The 18,293-nt window shown below is 41.0% G+C and overlaps 1 pseudogene across 1 annotated transcript; it reads right to left on the bottom strand.

Annotated features, from left to right (window-relative positions):
• Window positions 1–1,966: 1,966 nt before the first annotated feature.
• LOC147322298 (uncharacterized) lies at window positions 1,967–17,847 on the bottom strand (annotated as a pseudogene). The gene is made up of 3 exons (XR_015131085.1): window positions 17,324–17,847; window positions 3,843–3,948; window positions 1,967–2,898 (listed from the first exon to the last, which is right to left on the bottom strand). The product of XR_015131085.1 is annotated as an uncharacterized LOC147322298 (transcript).
• Between the last annotated feature and the right edge of the window lie 446 nt (window positions 17,848–18,293).

The following is an 18,293-nucleotide window of genomic DNA, read 5'->3' as shown; positions in this document are numbered from 1 at the left end:
TTTATGTGAATAGCGACAGGTTTATATTATTTCTTTAGACTCATATTCCTGCATCTTTATATTGAATTTGTCTGCAAGTTCTGTAAAAAAACAAAAATCGAATAAGTTTAAAAAAAAAACAAAAAAAACCCCGCCAAATTATTTAGGGGGGCTTAAGAATATTTTAGGGAGGCTTCAGCACCCCTAAAATAGGCCTAACGACGCCACTGGTGAGGAAGGTTCCTAACTGAGAGAAGTGACCCAGAAGTATCTGTGTAGCAGCCACAATGAATCGAGATCATGAGCTTTATTAACTGATCCAAGTCTCTTCTTTCATCTTCTGTATTATTCAGTTTGCATTGGTAATGCCCATTATTGTAATGCTTTTTTACGATGAGCAAAACTTTCTTTTACTTTGGGTTAGCTGGGATAAGTGATGGATGGAGGGAATTTTACTTAAGCCACAGAAATCCTAAACAGGAAGGAGGAGCAGAGTTACAGTGGATCACTATCCAGCAGGGAAACAAGATTTATTTCAATTTCTTGGCAAAGAGTGAGATTTACGCAGTGGGCAAATTAGAGAGATGACACCATCAGATCCCGAGCCCTCCATGTGTTAATCAAGACACTGCTGCTGTGCTACATCCATAAATAATGAATAAATTAGGAGCAGAAGCTAAAAGGACAGTTTATTTGTACCATCTTCATGTGAACACATTCAAGAACATCACAGATGAAAGAAACATTAAAAACTTCCACACTACACAAAGCTAGAAAAATAGTTTCTTCCTTTCTGTAGAAAAAACAGAAACATCAAACACCTCCAAGACTCTCTTTGAAAGAACTAAAAACCTACGAAGAACGGGCCCCTGGACAGAGAAAAAAGGACAAAACTGACTCAGTAAAACAACAGAAAATAAGATCCCATGTAAATCTGTATTATGTAGAAGTTCAGCCCAGCAACCAGTTCAGTTCAACACAAGTTTAAATGATTCTATCTGAACTCTGTGGAGCCTGATCTCAAGCTTTTTGAGTCTGACACTGAAACCAGAGGATCTTTCTGTCTCTTCAGATTCACTGTGATCCAGTGATGGGAGTGATTTCAGCCCTGAGTGATCACGCTGATGTTTGCACAGAGCAGACAATGAGGTGAATGTTTGGGCACATTGGTAACAGTGAAACAGTTTATTAGTAACGTGGGATCGTTTGTGTTCGGAGTATGAACTGAGATTCCTGAAGCTCTTGTCACACTGGTCACAGCTGTAGTTTCCTTCCATGTGTGTACGTTCATGAGAGTTACGACCATTTGACTGTGAGAAGCTTTTGTCACAGTGTCTGCACTTGTATGGTTTCTCTCCTGTGTGGACTCGTTTGTGTGATTTAAGCTCCCTTGCAGTGGTGAAGGATGACCCACACTGATCACAGAGGTGCTTTTTAACTCCACTGTGAATCAGTTCATGTTGTTTTAAGTGATGTGATGTGGTGAAGCTTCTCCCACATTCTTTGCAGTATTTCAGTTTGTCTCCAGTGTGTCTACGTTGATGTGTTTTTAGGGTCTTTTGCTGACTGAAAGTTTTTCCACAGAGGTCACAACGAAAGTCTTTCCCACCACCACAGTGATGACAGGGTTGAGAACTGGATCCATCTGTGTGGCTCTGCTTCTAAACAAAGACACAAAGACAGTGTAAGTCAGTCCTTCAACACTTTTATCCTGAACGTCGCCTGAAATAAAGAGCATCTCTGCAGACGTCCAATTACATTTGACTGTTTCAGTTAACACACTCAGTTTACTGGGCTGCAATAACTACAATACTACCACCATAATACTACAGTAATACTAAAATCATAACTGACATGAAAATCTGAATAATCACTCAGAGCTGCTTTTCCATGCAGTAGAATTGCTAACATGCTAACACAGTTTAATGAGCAGAGTTGTTCCAAACAGTCAGGCTAAAATGACAAGATAACAATATAAATACATACCTCACAGTAACTGCACTTGTAGAGTCTCTTTCTGGTGTGGATCTGTTGGTGTTGTCTCAGGTAACGTGGAGCTTTAAAAGTCTTCTCACACAGGTCACATTTATAAGGTCGTCCCTCAGTGTGGGTAAACATGTGTTGTTGTAACTTTGCGTCTGTTGTAAACTCTTTGCCACACTGTTCACAGCAGTACACATCATGTCTGGTGTGAATGCGTAGGTGTATATTTCGTTTCCCTCTCTGGCTGAAAGTTTTTCCACAGATGTCACAGCTGTACGCCTTAATTCCAGAGTGGGTAACTAGATGGCTCTGTAAGTGGCCACTTTGAGTAAAAGCTCTGCCACACTGATCACAGCTGTACGCTTTAACTCCACTGTGGATAAGTTGGTGTTGTTTTAGGGAATCCTTCCTGGAAAAAGACTTTCCACACAAGTCACAGCTGAACGGTCTCTCTCCAGTGTGAATGACCTGATGACGTTTTAGTTCAGCCTTCTCAGTAAACTCCTTCCCACAATCGTCACAGCTGTATGCCTTAATTGCAGAGTGGGTAAGTAGATGATTCTGTAAGCTCCTGCTGTGAGTAAAAGCTCTGCCACACTGATCACAGCTGTATGCCTTAATTCCAGAGTGGGTAACTAGATGATTCTGTAAGCTCCTGCTGTGAGTAAAAGCTCTGCCACACTGATCACAGCTGTACGCTTTAACTCCACTGTGGATGAGATGGTGTTGTTTTAGGGATTCCTTCCAGGAAAAAGACTTTCCACACAAGTCACAGCTGAACGGTCTCTCTCCAGTGTGGATGACCTGATGCTGTTTTAGATTAGCCTTCAAAGTAAAATCCTTCCCACACTCGTCACAGGTGTGTTTTTTCTCTCCCTTTCTTCTGTGAGGTTTGTCGGCCTCCTGAGAGCGCTGACTTCTGGCTCCATGTTGGTCCTGCAGTGACAGAGATACAAACAGAGGCAGTGAGTGAAATGCAGTCGTGGAACAAACTCAACCTTCAAACTCCCTCCATTAACACTAGTTTTAAACCTGAAGGTGGAGTGTGGCACCAAACACCTTAAAGGTCTCTTATCCCCACCTGCTGGTAGTTCTAACACATTACATCCAACCTGCTGTTAAAAATAATTCATGACTGTTCAAACACTAAAATCATGCCCATCCCTCCTGATTGTACACACACACACACACACACACACACTTACTTACTTTTTCTAGATTTATACATAACCATTCAGTGATAATAAATCCTATGTTTGTCTTATTAGCTGCTGACAAAATGATTGAACAATACTGGGTTTTTTTTACATTAAGAAAAAGGCACCAAACATCAAACCTATTTAAGCCTAAACAGTAACAACATGAAAGTAGAGCAGGGCGATATGACCAAAAATATTTATCACGATATACATTTGAAAATTTGTGATAACAATATAACTGACGATGTAATTGACGCGAGACAAAATACTTTACAACTCCACAACTTTATTAGTGCAAAACACCCATCAATATATTTTCACTTAAACAAGCAGCTGTTTTTTTTATGTGCATTAAAGTTATATAAAAATTTAACAGTGCAAATGCAAATTGCTTGCTGAGAGTTTAACCAAAAGGATTTTCCAGAGGAAATTGGCTGACATTTGCTCCAAGGCATTTGTATTTGCACTGTTAAATTTTTATATAACTTTAATGCACATAAAAAACAGCTGCTTGTTTAAGTGAAAATACATTGATGGGGTTTTTTTGCACTGATAAAGTCGTGGAGTTGTAAAGTATTTTGTCTAGTGTCAATTTTATCGTCAGCTATATTGTTATCACAAATTTTCAAATGTATATCGTGATAAATATTTTTGGTCATATCGCCCTGCTCTGTCTGTCACCTTCTGTGTTGAGCTCATTGTTTCCTCTGTAGTGGCTGAGCTGAGTCCAAGTAGCTGAAAATGTTCCTCTGCTGCTCCGTCAGACTCTTCTCCTCCTGCTGATCAGCTGGGACACAAAACAGATCTTTGTTAGGCTCCACACTGCACTGAAGAGTCAAAGTGTCTCATATGTTCAACAAATTTTTGCTTCCCGAGGTGTGCAAACAGACACAAAAGGTTTGAGCACGGATACCAAATTTAGCAGTATGCAGACCAGTAGCAGGAGAGACTGAGGCCTGTTATTAGAATCAAATGCCCAGTGGGCCGACACACCGATTTGCAGCGTTAAGACAAAGACAGCTGTGTTTTATCCTGGAATACATTTATTTTACATTTTCTTGAAATGTTTTTCATTATAGCACTTTTACCTCCAACTAGGGGTGCAACGATACACAAAATTCACAGTTCAGTTCTGTTCGATACTTTGGTGTCACGGTTCGATATTTTTTCGATACAAAAATAAAAAGTTCATGCCTTTTTAATTAGTCATTTATTAACATTATAAATATATATTTTAACTCAAAAGTACAGTTTTTAAATTTAATGTTGATGAAACAACAAAAATAAATAAATAAATAAATCTGATTGAGGAATCACTCATCTTTGGAAAAGAGAGTTTATTACAGAGAAATGGCTCTTTCCAAAATAAAAGCTATTCTATACGCTTCTTCTGGGCTATACTCTCAGCAGCATATTAAACATATCAGGTCCCCATAAGGAGAATCATGTGCTAACGGCTGCCTAAATGACTCTGGTAACGTTTGTGGCATGTGTGCTTGTTGTTTTTGTCTGCTTCCACTTGTCTTTGCACTAGGATGATGTCGGCATAAATGTGTAGTCATATTCATTGTGTTCCCACTAGTGCTGTCAGCGTTAAACTCGTTAAAATGACGTTAACGCCATAACGCTGCAAATCTCCCTTAACGAGTTACCATGGATCGTGTGCGTGGGGCTGGACGGCATCAACATGTTAACGAGCTAACTGCGATAACGCACTAGTTCCCACCAATTGAGCATTGCGTGGCACATCGGACATACTGTTTTACTTTTGTCCATGACGCGCTTACCATCAGGGTCATGCTTCACATGAACATCACGATAGTTTCAAACGCCAGATCTGAATGAAGGTGGGGGAGGTTCAATTTCGGGTAGCGTTGAGGCAGTTGCCATATTGCAACGAGCTTGGCTTCTGTCTTGCTAGCTTGCGCTGCGCTCAGTGGATCTGCACTCGACAGTGCAGCCTAGGCGGGGTAGTCGAACACAGATCTACTGAGCGCTCAACACAGACAGCATCGTTGGAAGAAAAGTTGATAAAACAAATAAAAGATTTTGTATTGTTCGATACATATGCATACCGAACCGAAAGCACTTTATCGAACGTATTTGCTTGTTTATTTTTTTTAAAAACACACTCCCTTCACCTCTTCTACATTCTTATGTTTCTCCCAGAGCAGATCTGAGGGGCAGCCCCTCAGTCATACATATACTTTTAATCTCACCCTTAAGGGGTGGTCCCCAGGAGTTTCACAGCATGGTTTAGAACAGTGGTTCTCAAACTGTGGTACACATACCACTAGTAGTACTTAGTCTCTCTCTGGTGGTACACGGAAAACCTCAATTTTTTTTTTAAAGACTAAACAATATGTAATTGTGGAGGTATGCAAAGATGACACAAGCGTTCCTGGGGCTCTTCTGGGAGAGAGGGTGGACCAGAAAACGTCTCCCCGAGCATGAGTCCTCTATAAAGAGCAGCTTATTGCCAGTGGTTGCGGCCACTCCTGCAAGTGAGTAGTAACCCTTTGCAGCCAGCAACAGTGAATTGGTGAAGCCAGCTGTCGGAGGAAGACTTGAGTGAAGAGGAATCCGCCTTCATCTGTCTCTAGCAAGGACAGTGTGCTCTACATGAGCTCAAGAGCAATACCGTCACCCAGACCCGAGAGAGAGGGGTTTCTCGGTCCGAGGGAGTAGCGCCGTAGACGTGGACAAAATTGTTGGTACCCTTCAGTCAATGAAAGAAGAACTGACCAGGGTGTCACTGCAGTTTGTCACACTGCGCACGCGCAAACACAAATGTCAGCGAAAAAGACGGCACAGCACATGTGTGATCTGGACACAAGCGATGGGAGCACAACTTGTAGAACTTTGGAAAGCTCATTCGAGCCTTTTCGATGTGGCCTCACAAAATTATCACGACCACAACAACCGTGAAAATAGTTGGATCTACACTGCTGCTCAATCACAGCTGCCTGATCAATGTTTTTCATTAGCAATTTAGCAAAGTTGATGGTGGTGGTGTGTCTGTGTGAGTGAAAGACAGAGAGGGAGAGCGAGCGACAAAATTTCCGTTATAACCTTCATTTTATGGACGCACAGTGTGAGCACTCAGGTCGCATCAGAGCATCGGGCCGTATAGTGTGAGACCCTGCACCGTGACCTATGAACTTCTAACCCCTGCGAGTCAACGTACAGTTTGAGTAGGAGCTGAATCGCGCGACTGAAAAAAATCGCAGTGTCTGCCCAGCATTAGCCCACGTATACTACGCGATGCACGACGAAGGCCAAAATCGGGCAGATCGCCAAAACGGTCGCACGACTCAAAAATCGGCTCAAAATGGGCCAAAATTCGCACAGTGTAAGCCCAGCATAAGACCAGCATTACACACACCCAGCTGTGGTTTCCTGTTTTGCTACACTCTGGAGAGCCTCGCCTTTAACGGTCTTCTCTCACAGAGAGCAACAGAAAGCGTCCTTCAGAAAACTTCGATAAACTCAAGATTGACTGAACAGTTCAAAGTTACCTTGACACTTACCTTTAGATGTGAGAGGTAGTGATGTGTCGAAGTTTCGAAGCGTGTCGAGTAATCTCGGGGGAATTTTTGTGAAGCGCGTATCGAGGCTCGCTTTGATTACGTATGCAGTGACGTTCGAGGCCTCGTGGGCAGTCCGTACCACGTGACTGATTCAGGAACTGGCTCGCCGGTTCGCGCCAGATTCGAAATAAAATGGGCAGCAAAACACAGCTGATTCCCTCATCACGCTGTGTTGTGGAATTGGATTACCTACGTGCTACACAGTTACTTGAGCATTTCTTCTTCGATGGAACCAGCAAGGAAGAGATTTTTTTTTCTCTTCTAATAAAGTATGCACACAGTAATAAATATCACAACTGATAAGTACCATAATATAAATAAACAACACTACAGATCCTATAATGTCTTTTAGTTTATTAAAAAGTGGAGCGCCACACAGTTTGTGTCATTATCCAGATGTACATAAGCATGATTACACAGTTACTAGGGGTGGGTTTTGATTATCGATTAAAATCGATTCTAGCTTGGATAACGTGATATTGATTCATTAAAATCCTGAATCGATTTTTAATATAAATTTATTTTGCCCCAAACGCCAGAATCTCAGGTTAAACCTCACTAAATTTCAACAACCACCAAACAGCTAAAACAGTAAATGACAGCAGATACACGTAGGCTATTATGCACAAAGACGTAAACACAAAGCGCGGACCCGCCGACACATCAGAATCAGTGAGATGTGGCCTTTCTCACCCGACAGCACGGACACGGTTAGGGCCGAAATCCGACAGCTCGCTGGTTCTGATCTGTCGGCGGGCCTTGTGTTTTACGCCCTTTTTGCGCTGATTCTGAAGCTGTAGGTTTTACCTCTCCAAACAATATTGACTGAACCAGCAGCAAAAGAAGATCCAAACTACGCTTCACATAAACATAGCCATGAATTCCCTCTGACTTTTGCTATTTTGCTTCCACCACGATAAAATCACACTTCATGCACAGCTCGTGATCTCTCTCTGTACTCCAAGAACAGTTTCCCGTCTAAAAATCTGTTTTCTGCATTATTCGCTTGCTTGTTATGCACAAGTCTACCGTTGTTTACAGCGCTGTCGGTCGCTGTTTTTTTCCCTTTTACTTACTTCCAAAAAGAAAACCTAATTTCTGCTGTTCAGTAGGCTACTGAACAAATTTAAACTTTTTAAAATTATGCAAAATGCAAAACGCTTAGCCGTGTCTCTAAACCTCTGTAACTTTTCTCTGCTTCACTTCAGCAGCATCAGGTAATGTTCATATGTTGATTAATGGTTTTCTTTCGTTTTTGATCTACTGCAGAATATTTTTATAAAATCGTTTTTCTGTTTTAGCCTCAGCTACTTTGATACAAAGGCATCTGCTGTGATGCTTACACCTTTGATAAAGTCTCGCAAATCTCATCTTTCTTTTTATAGATATAAAATTATGGAAATGTACTGATCCGTGATCTGAATTATAACATTTCTGACTGTCTGAGGAAAAATTTACCCAGATTGGATCGAATCGATTCTAGAAATCAGTGACGATACCCAGCTCTAACAGTTACACAATCATACCAAAACTCTGTCCTGATAGGTTCCACTTTCTCTTTTGTATCAGACATACTGAGACAATATTCGGGATAAATAATCATGAAAACAATTTATTTATTCAGTTTAGCGGTTTACACGTCACATCATTATAATCACAGAGCTTGTTTCACTTGAATCGTCCACTTGATGGCGAAGTAGAGCAAATGAATCATCACAATGCTTCGAACCATGAGTCGACCAGTTGGATGAAAGCTTCAGTTCATCACGAGGCTTTATATCACCATCACTAGTATTTTGGTCCTAAACCATTCAGAGCTTTATAGACCAGCATCAGAACTTCAAAGTCTATCCTCTGACGGACAGGCAGCCAGAGTAAAGACCTCAGAGCTGGACTGATGTGGTCCACTTTTTTGGTCTTAGTGAGGACTCGAGCAGCAGAGTTCTGAATGAGCTGCAGTTGTCTGACTGATTTTTTAGGTAGACCTGTAAAGATGCTGTTACAGTAATCAAGCCTACTAAAAATGAATGCATGGACTAGTTTTTCCAGGTCCTATTGAGACATCATAACAGTACTTACTTTTAAACGTTTACTCTTTGGCCGCTCCGCTTCCACCGTTTTTTTCGGCAAAATTATCCACATCCACCGCCGCGCTATGCAATCTGGGATATGTTGGGCCACGAAGTCTACACCGACACATCTTTAAAATTCAGGGAAATGAAGGACACATTTGAGGGCCGCATTTCGAGCAGCCTTCGAATTGGAACAGCCTTCGTCGCGATGCTGTGACGTAATCGGCCTTAAAACGCGGCCTTTAAGGCTGCAGACCCTGAACTGGGATACAGCCCAGGAGTGACATGTTTAGCCACATGTTCTCCTTAAGTTGCTGGCTGTCTGAGTGGTGTCCAAGAAACGATGTGGGCTTCATAGATGATTGGCAAATCTTCTGGAGGAAACCTGGTCTTGTTAGGAGAGACGGCATCCATCCCACTTTGGATGGAGCAGCTCTCCTTTCTAGAAATATGGACACATTTATTAAACCCCCTAAAATATGACTATCCAGAGCTGGGACCAGGAAGCAGAGTTGCAGTCTTACACGCCTCTCTGCAGCTTCTCTCCTCCTGAAACGACAGCTTCAACACATAATCTGTTATTAGACTATTAAATATTTCACTTTAATGTTGTAACTATGCGGTCACTTCTGTCTTTACAGAAAATAATATTTTCCAATTACAGAAATTATGAAATCCAAACTAAAGTGTTACTGTTGCTATATGCATTTACTATAAATAATCGATGATGGTGCTGACATGAAGGAAGAGAAAGTTACAGGTTGCATCCTTTGAGTTTGTCTCTGTGCCTTTGGGCGATTTTTATGACAGATGTTTCTGTTCAATTCTTAAATCAACTTTTCAAAACACAAACACTATTTTAAAGCTTTTAAAGAGTAAAATATTAATGATAATTATAATAACAGTAATAAAAACAAAAGCTCTCAGATCCATCAAACCAAGCAGCAGAGAGAACAACAAGTGAAGATAAAACTTTAACCTTGTAGACTTCATTATGTTCCAGCTGCTCTACAGACGCTGTGACCTCGAACTTAAGCAGGTCGTAAAGTATGTGCAGCTCAATAACTTCATAATTACACCCTGTGGTATTTAGGCAGCAGAACAACTAAGAATAACAACTACAAATAATGTTTTTAGGTTTCTGTTGTACTGCAAGGTTCTGTACAGGAGAAACAAACCAAGAGCAAATATTACGTCGCATTTAATTTAGAAATCAGTCCAATGACAAGGTGTGTAACATCTAGCAGGGTGACAGAAAAACCCAGGGTAACTTCTAAGGACCTCAACGTCTCTCTCACATTGCGTTTTTTAAACATGTTTCCATTTGTCACTTCAGTCTTTACTCTGAAATACAGGAAGAGAAATTGTGGCTGAAACAATTTCTCATGAAACCAGGGGTGTGGTCCAACAGTCAGTTTGGTGAGGAAGGTTCCTAACTGAGAGAAGTGACCCAGAAGTATCTGTGTAGCAGCCACAATGAATCAAGATCATGAGCTTTATTAACTGATCAAAGTCTCTTCTTTCATCTTCTGTATTATTCAGTTTGCATTGGTAATGCCCATTATTGTAATGCTTTGTTAAGATGAGCAAAACTTTCTTTTACTTTGGGTTAGCTGGGATAAGTGATGGATGGAGGGAATTTTACTTCAGCCACAGAAATCCTAAACAGGAAGGAGGAGCAGAGTTACAGTGGATCACTATCCAGCAGGGAAACAAGATTTATTTCAATTTCTTGGTAATGAGTGAGATTTACTAAGTGGGCAAATTAGGGTGACGATACCATTCAAGAGTGATCTATTAATAGTGCACCAATTTACATTCAGAGATGCACGCAGCCAGTTCAACCAGGAGACTCAGTGACGTTTTGGTATAAGGGATAAATCTTCTGACCAAACCTGCTGGGACTGTGTGAGGTCCTGAGGCTAAGAGTAAGGATTTATCCACAGGAGAGCTGCGTTCTTACAAACCATCCCACTGTGTAAACCTGACATCTGTGGAACAGCTGAGCTGTATGATGTGTACATTGCCCAGTCACATTGCCCAGCCTCGCCCCCCTTAGTTCCTCTTCATGCCCTGTCTCCGCAGTCTGATATGTGATGTGTGAAGGGTCCGGGCTGTGAGGATTATGGCAGTGATGACTTTTCCCAGGAGAAGCTGGGACCCTGTTTACTAGAAGGTTTTAAAATTTCTGTACTTTTAGGTGACAGGAGACATGTGGCCTGGTCAAAACACAGAGAGCTGCACTCTAAAAGATCTTTAAACATAGTAAACATACCTTGTGTGCCACAGACTGCTCCCAAACACGAGGGGACAATACCTCTAAAACACTTAAGTTGGCTTTATTAAACATTAGATCTCTAGCTGGGAAAACATTTTTAATTAATGATTTAATCACTGAGCACAGCCTTGATTTTATGTTTTTAACTGAAACTTGGTTGGACCAAAGTAACAGTGGAGCTGTTCTCATCGAGACGACCCCTCCTAACTACAGTTTTATCAGTGAGGTCAGGGCGAGCAGGAGAGGAGGAGGGGTTGCTGTCTTATTTAATGAATCATTTCAATGTAAGCAGCTATCTCCTGGAAGTTTTCAGTCTTTTGAATATGTGGCTTTACAGCTGAAGGCCCCATCCAAAGTTGTGTTTCTTAATGTTTACAGGCCTCCCAAATACTGCACAGACTTTTTTAATGACCTCAGTGAACTGCTGTCTGTGATCTGTGTTGATTTTGACTGTGTAATTATTGCTGGGGATTTTAACATTCATGTGGACAACCCTCAGGACAAAGGGACTAAAGACCTGAGTAACACTCTGGGCAACTTTGGGCTGACTCAGCATGTAACAGAGGCCACACATAATAGAGGACACACTCTTGACCTACTGATCTCCAAAGGCCTGAGCATTTCAAAGGTTACTGTGTCTGATGTGGGCCTGTCTGATCATTACTGTGTTTTCTTTGAAAGTAAAATCTCAGCCCACACAAATATATCAACAACAGTGATCACAAAACGGTGTATAACTGAACACAGTAGTGCAATTTTTAACCAGGTCTTCCCATTAACACCTGACCTGTCCAGAGGGTCAGTCAATGAGCTCGTCAATAGCTTCAATGCTAACATGTTAAATGTAATGGACACTATTGCTCCCATTAAGGTGAAGGTTATCTCTGGAAGGAAAAAGTCTCCATGGAGAAACTCCACACTGGTGAAAAATGAAAAAAGAGAGTGTAGGAAAGCTGAGCGCAGATGGAGAAAAACAAACCTCCAGGTTCATTATGACATTTATAAAGAGAAACTTCACAATTATAATTTACAACTGAGGAATGCAAGGAGGTCCTACTTCTCTGACATCATCACTAAAAACAGCCATAATGCTCGGGTCTTATTTTCTACAGCTGACAGGCTAACAAACCCTCCTGTGTCAGTGGCAGCTGAACTTCATTCGACCATGGCCTGCAATGACTTTGCCAAATTCTTCACTGAAAAAATCCAAAAAATTAGACAAGCAATTGGTACATCAACAGCAGATCCAGGATATGTACTGTGTCCACCAAAAAACTGTTTAAACACCATGAAACAGTTTCAACCTATTAACAGCAAAGACCTGGAGGACATCTTAGGTCAACTGAACTCCTCCTCCTGCTGTTTAGATGTCCTGCCAACAAGTTTTTTCAAAAAGGTCTCAAAGACTTTAGAGTCAGACCTGTTACAGATCGTCAACTTTTCTTTATTATCAGGTGTGTTTCCAGAATCACTAAAAACTGCTGTAATCAAACCTATACTGAAAAAGGACAATCTTGACAAGACACAAATGAACAACTACAGGCCGATCTCAAATCTCCCGTTTTTAAGTAAGATCATTGAAAAAGCAGTTTCTCAACAGCTCAGTTACTTCTTAAAACAGAATAATTGCTACGATGCCTTCCAGTCAGGTTTTAGACAGAACCACAGCACTGAAACCGCTCTGACCAAAGTGTTCAATGACATATGTCTGAATACAGACAGTGGAAAAATGTCAGTCTTAGTTTTACTGGATCTCAGTGCAGCATTTGATACAGTTGACCACAACATATTACTCAAACGACTGGAGAACTGGACAGGTCTTTCAGGAACTGTACTAAACTGGTTCAAAACATACGTAGAAAACAGGAAATACTTTGTATCAATAGGTAACTTCACATCTGAGCAGACAAGTATCACATGTGGAGTTCCCCAAGGTTCCATCTTGGGACCCCTTCTGTTTAACATTTACATGCTCCCACTGGCACAGATTATAAACAACAACAAAATAAACTATCACAGCTATGCAGATGACACACAAATATATATCACAATGTCACCAGGAGACCGAGGCCCTGTACAGGCTCTTGGTAAATGCATTGAGGAAATCAATGACTGGTTGTGCCACAATTTTCTCCAGCTAAACAAAAACAAAACTGAAGTAATAGTCTTTGGCGCCAAAGAAAAACGATTACAGGTCACCAGAGAACTTCAATCTATACATCTAAAAACCACAAACCAGGCGAGAAATTTGGGTGTAGTGATGGATGCAGACCTAAACTTAGAAAAACACATTAAGACAATAACAAAGTCAGCTTACTATCACCTCAAGAATATATCAAGGATAAAAGATCTGATGTCTCAACAGGACCTGGAAAAACTAGTCCATGCATTCATCTTTAGTAGGCTTGATTACTGTAACAGCATCTTTACAGGTCTACCTAAAAAATCAGTCAGACAACTACAGCTCATTCAGAACTCTGCTGCTCGAGTCCTCACTAAGACCAAAAAAGTGGACCACATCAGTCCAGCTCTGAGGTCCTTACACTGGCTGCCTGTCCGTCAGAGGATAGACTTTAAAGTTCTGATGCTGGCCTATAAAGCTCTGAATGGTTTAGGACCAAAATACATCAATGACCTCCTGACCCAGTATGAACCATCCAGATCCCTCAGGTCATCTGGATCCGGTCTTTTATCAGTTCCCAGAATCAGAACCAGACACGGAGAAGCTGCATTCAGCTTTTATGCTCCTTATATCTGGAACAAACTCCCAGAAAGCCTCAGATCAGCTGAAACACTCAGTTTATTTAAATCCAGGTTGAAGACTCACCTGTTCTCAGCTGCATTTGAATAAAGCACCAAATCCACACTTTAAGCTTAAATTTCAAAACTTACATTTAACTACTGATTTTATCTACTGTTCTGATTTTATCTGTTTTGATTTTATATACTGTTGTTTGTTTGTTTGTTTGTTTGTTAATTAGTTAGTTTATTTGCTTGTTTTAATCAATTTTAAATCATGCTTTTTATTTGTTCTTGTTTCTAATGTCTCTGTAAAGCACTTTGAATCACCTTGTTGTTGAATTGTGCTATACAAATAAACTTGCCTTGCCTTGCCTTGCCTACAAGGACACAAAACATTATTTACCATCAGACCCCGAGCCCTCCATGTGTTAATCAAGACACTGCTGCTGTGCTACATCCATAAATAATGAATAAATTAGGAGCTGAAGCTAAAAGGACAGTTTATTTGTACCATCTTCATGTCAACACATTCAAGAACATCACAGATGAAAGAAACATTAAAAACTTCCACACTACACAAAGCAAGAAACTATTTTTCTTGCTTTATGTAGAAAAACAGAAACATCAAACACCTCCAAGACTCTCTTTGAAAGAACTAAAAACCTTTATTCTCATGGTCCAATCATGAGTGAACTCCCCGATGAAGCTTTGTGTGCTAAAACATGTCAGAGTTTAAAGGTTAAACATGAGTTTCCAAAACGTTTTGCTGGAGAACAATGAACTATTTGACTGAGTTTCAATTATTTACAGACGAGCAAAACCAGGACAGAGAAAAAAGGACAAAACTGACTCAGTAAAACAACAGAAAATAAGATCCCATGTAAATCTGTATTATGTAGAAGTTCAGCCCAGCAACCAGTTCAGTTCAACACAAGTTTAAATGATTCTATCTGAACTCTGTGGAGCCTGATCTCAAGCTTTTTGAGTCTGACACTGAAACCAGAGGATCTTTCTGTCTCTTCAGATTCACTGTGATCCAGTTATGGGAGTGATTTCAGCCCTGAGTGATCACGCTGATGTTTGCACAGAGCAGACAATGAGGTAAATGTTTGGGCACATTGGTAACAGTGAAACAGTTTATTAGTAACGTGGGATCGTTTGTGTTCGGAGTATGAACTGAGATTCCTGAAGCTCTTGTCACACTGGTCACAGCTGTAGTTTCCTTCCATGTGTGTACGTTCATGCTTGTTACGATGACCTGATTGTGAGAAGCTTTTGTCACAGTGTCTGCACTTGTATGGTTTCTCTCCAGTGTGGACTCGTTTGTGCTTTTTAAGTTGACCTGCAGAGGTGAAGGATGACCCACACTGATCACAGAGGTGCTTTTTAACCCCACTGTGAATCAGTTCATGTTGTTTTAAGTGATGTGGTGTGGTGAAGCTTCTCCCACATTCTTTGCAGTATTTCAGTTTGTCTCCAGTGTGTCTACGTTGATGTCTTTTTAAGCTCCTTTCATGGCTGAAAGTTTTTCCACAGAGGTCACAACGAAAGTCTTTCCCACCACCACGGTGATGACAGGGTTGAGAACTGGATCCATCTGTGTGGCTCTGCTTCTAAACAAAGACACAAAGACAGTGTAAGTCAGTCCTTCAACATTTTTATCCTGAACGTCGCCTGAAATAAAGAGCATCTCTGCAGACGTCCAATTACATTTGACTGTTTCAGTTAACACACTCAGTTTACTGGGCTGCAATAACTACAATACTACCACCATAATACTACAGTAATACTAAAATCATAACTGACATGAAAATCTGAATAATCACTCAGAGCTGCTTTTCCATGCAGTAGAATTGCTAACATGCTAACACAGTTTAATGAGCAGAGTTGTTCCAAACAGTCAGGCTAAAATGACAAGATAACAATATAAATACATACCTCACAGTAACTGCACTTGTAGAGTCTCTTTCTGGTGTGGATCTGTTGGTGTGTATTTCGGTGCCCTCCCTGGCTGAAAGTTTTTCCACAGATGTCACAGCTGTATGCCTTAATTCCAGAGTGGGTGACTAGATGACTCTGTAAGCTGCTACTGCAATTGAAAGCTCTGCCACACTGATCACAGCTGAACGGTCTCTCTCCAGTGTGAATGACCTGATGACGTTTTAGTTCAGCCTTCTCAGTAAACTCCTTCCCACACTCGTCACAGCTGTATGCCTTAATTCCAGAGTGGGTAACTAGATGATTCTGTAAGTTGCTACTGCAATTAAAAGCTCTGCCACACTGATCACAGCTGTACCCTTTAACTCCACTGTGGATGAGATGGTGTTGTTTTAGGGATTCCTTCCAGGAAAAAGACTTTCCACACAAGTCACAGCTGAACGGTCTCTCTCCAGTGTGGATGACCTGATGCTGTTTTAGATTAGCCTTCAAAGTAAAATCCTTCCCACACTCGTCACAGGTGTGTGTTTTCTCTCTCTTTCTTCTGTGAGGTTTGTCGGCCTCCTGAGAGCGCTGACTTCTCGCTCCATGTTGGTCCTGCAGTGACAGAGATACAAACAGAGGCAGTGAGTGAAATGCAGTCGTGGAACAAACTCAACCTTCAAACTCCCTCCATTAACACTAGTTTTAAACCTGAAGGTGGAGTGTGGCACCAAACACCTTAAAGGTCTCTTATCCCCACCTGCTGGTAGTTCTAACACATTACATCCAACCTGCTGTTAAAAATAATTCATGACTGTTCAAACACTAAAATCATGCCCATCCCTCCTGATTGTGTACACACACACACACACACACACACACACACACTTACTTTTTCTAGATTTATACATAACCATTCAGTGATAATAAATCCTATGTTTGTCTTATTAGCTGCTGACAAAATGATTGAACAATACTGTTTTTTTTTACATTAAGAAAAAGGCACCAAACATCAAACCTATTTAAGCCTAAACAGTAACAACATGAAAGTAGAGCAGGGCGATATGACCAAAAATATTTATCACGATATACATTTGAAAATTTGTGATAACAATATAACTGACGATGTAATTGACGCGAGACAAAATACTTTACAACTCCACAACTTTATTAGTGCAAAACACCCATCAATATATTTTCACTTAAACAAGCAGCTGTTTTTTTATGTGCATTAAAGTTATATAAAAATTTAACAGTGCAAATGCAAATTGCTTGCTGAGAGTTTAACCAAAAGGATTTTCCAGAGGAAATTGGCTGACATTTGCTCCAAGGCATTTGTATTTGCACTGTTAAATTTTTATATAACTTTAATGCACATAAAAAACAGCTGCTTGTTTAAGTGAAAATACATTGATGGGGTTTTTTGCACTGATAAAGTCGTGGAGTTGTAAAGTATTTTGTCTAGTGTCAATTTTATCGTCAGCTATATTGTTATCGCAAATTTTCAAATGTATATCGTGATAAATATTTTTGGTCATATCGCCCTGCTCTGTCTGTCACCTTCTGTGTTGAGCTCATTGTTTCCTCTGTAGTGGCTGAGCTGAGTCCAAGTAGCTGAAAATGTTCCTCTGCTGCTCCGTCAGACTCTTCTCCTCCTGCTGATCAGCTGGGACACAAAACAGATCTTTGTTAGGCTCCACACTGCACTGAAGAGTCAAAGTGTCTCATATGTTCATCTGACCACAAAAAACAAAAGAATTTTGCTTCCCCAAGTGGGCAAACAGACACAAAAGGTTTGAGCACGGATACCAAATTTAGCAGTATGGCAGACCAGTAGCAGGAGAGACTGAGGCCTGTTATTAGAATCAAATGCCCAGTGGGCCGACACACTGATTTGCAACGATAAGACTCTTGGTGGCGCTGTCACTTGGTGTTCGCTCGCTCTGCGGTAGAGTATCACTTCCTGTTCCTGCTCAAACACAGTGGTGTTTCTGAGTAGCTTATTTGCTTAGCAATTTAATTAACAACTTTTAAATACATTCTTTTTCATAGTATAATCTTCACGTGCTTCATGCGAAGCACACTTTCTGTGTACTCACTACCTAATTCATAGCCAAAGTATTCACTCACTTTCTCTGTACTGTTTCGCTAGCTTAGCTTAGCTCGTAGCCGACTCGTTAGCACCATGGCTACTTCACCTGTCCCTCCTGCACTTTCTTGCTCATTGTGTCAGATGTTTAGTTACTCCTCGGCCTCCTTTAGCAGTAATGATATCTGTAACAAATGTAGCATATTTGCAGCTCTTGAGGCCAGGATTACTGAATTGGAGACTCAGGAGGCTTCGCACCCTTCATTCACCCATAGCTAGCCAGGCCCCTGTAGCTGGTGCAGCCGAAGATAGCGTAGGCCCCGCTAGCTGTTCCCCGGCAGACCCCAAGCAGCTGGGGAAAGAGGGCGGCTGGGTGACGGTGAGGAGGAAGCATAGTCCTAAACAGAAGCTCCAGGTACACCACCAACCCGTTCATGTGTC

The sequence above is a fragment of the Aulonocara sp. 'chitande type north' Nkhata Bay genome, linkage group LG9 (assembly GCF_057382095.1).
Source record: "Aulonocara sp. 'chitande type north' Nkhata Bay isolate Kocher_YH1m ecotype deep benthic linkage group LG9, A_spYH_male_GT1.1, whole genome shotgun sequence".
In the NCBI taxonomy this organism is placed as follows: Eukaryota; Metazoa; Chordata; class Actinopteri; order Cichliformes; family Cichlidae; genus Aulonocara; species Aulonocara sp. 'chitande type north' Nkhata Bay.
This window is presented reverse-complemented; position numbering and strand designations above follow the sequence as displayed.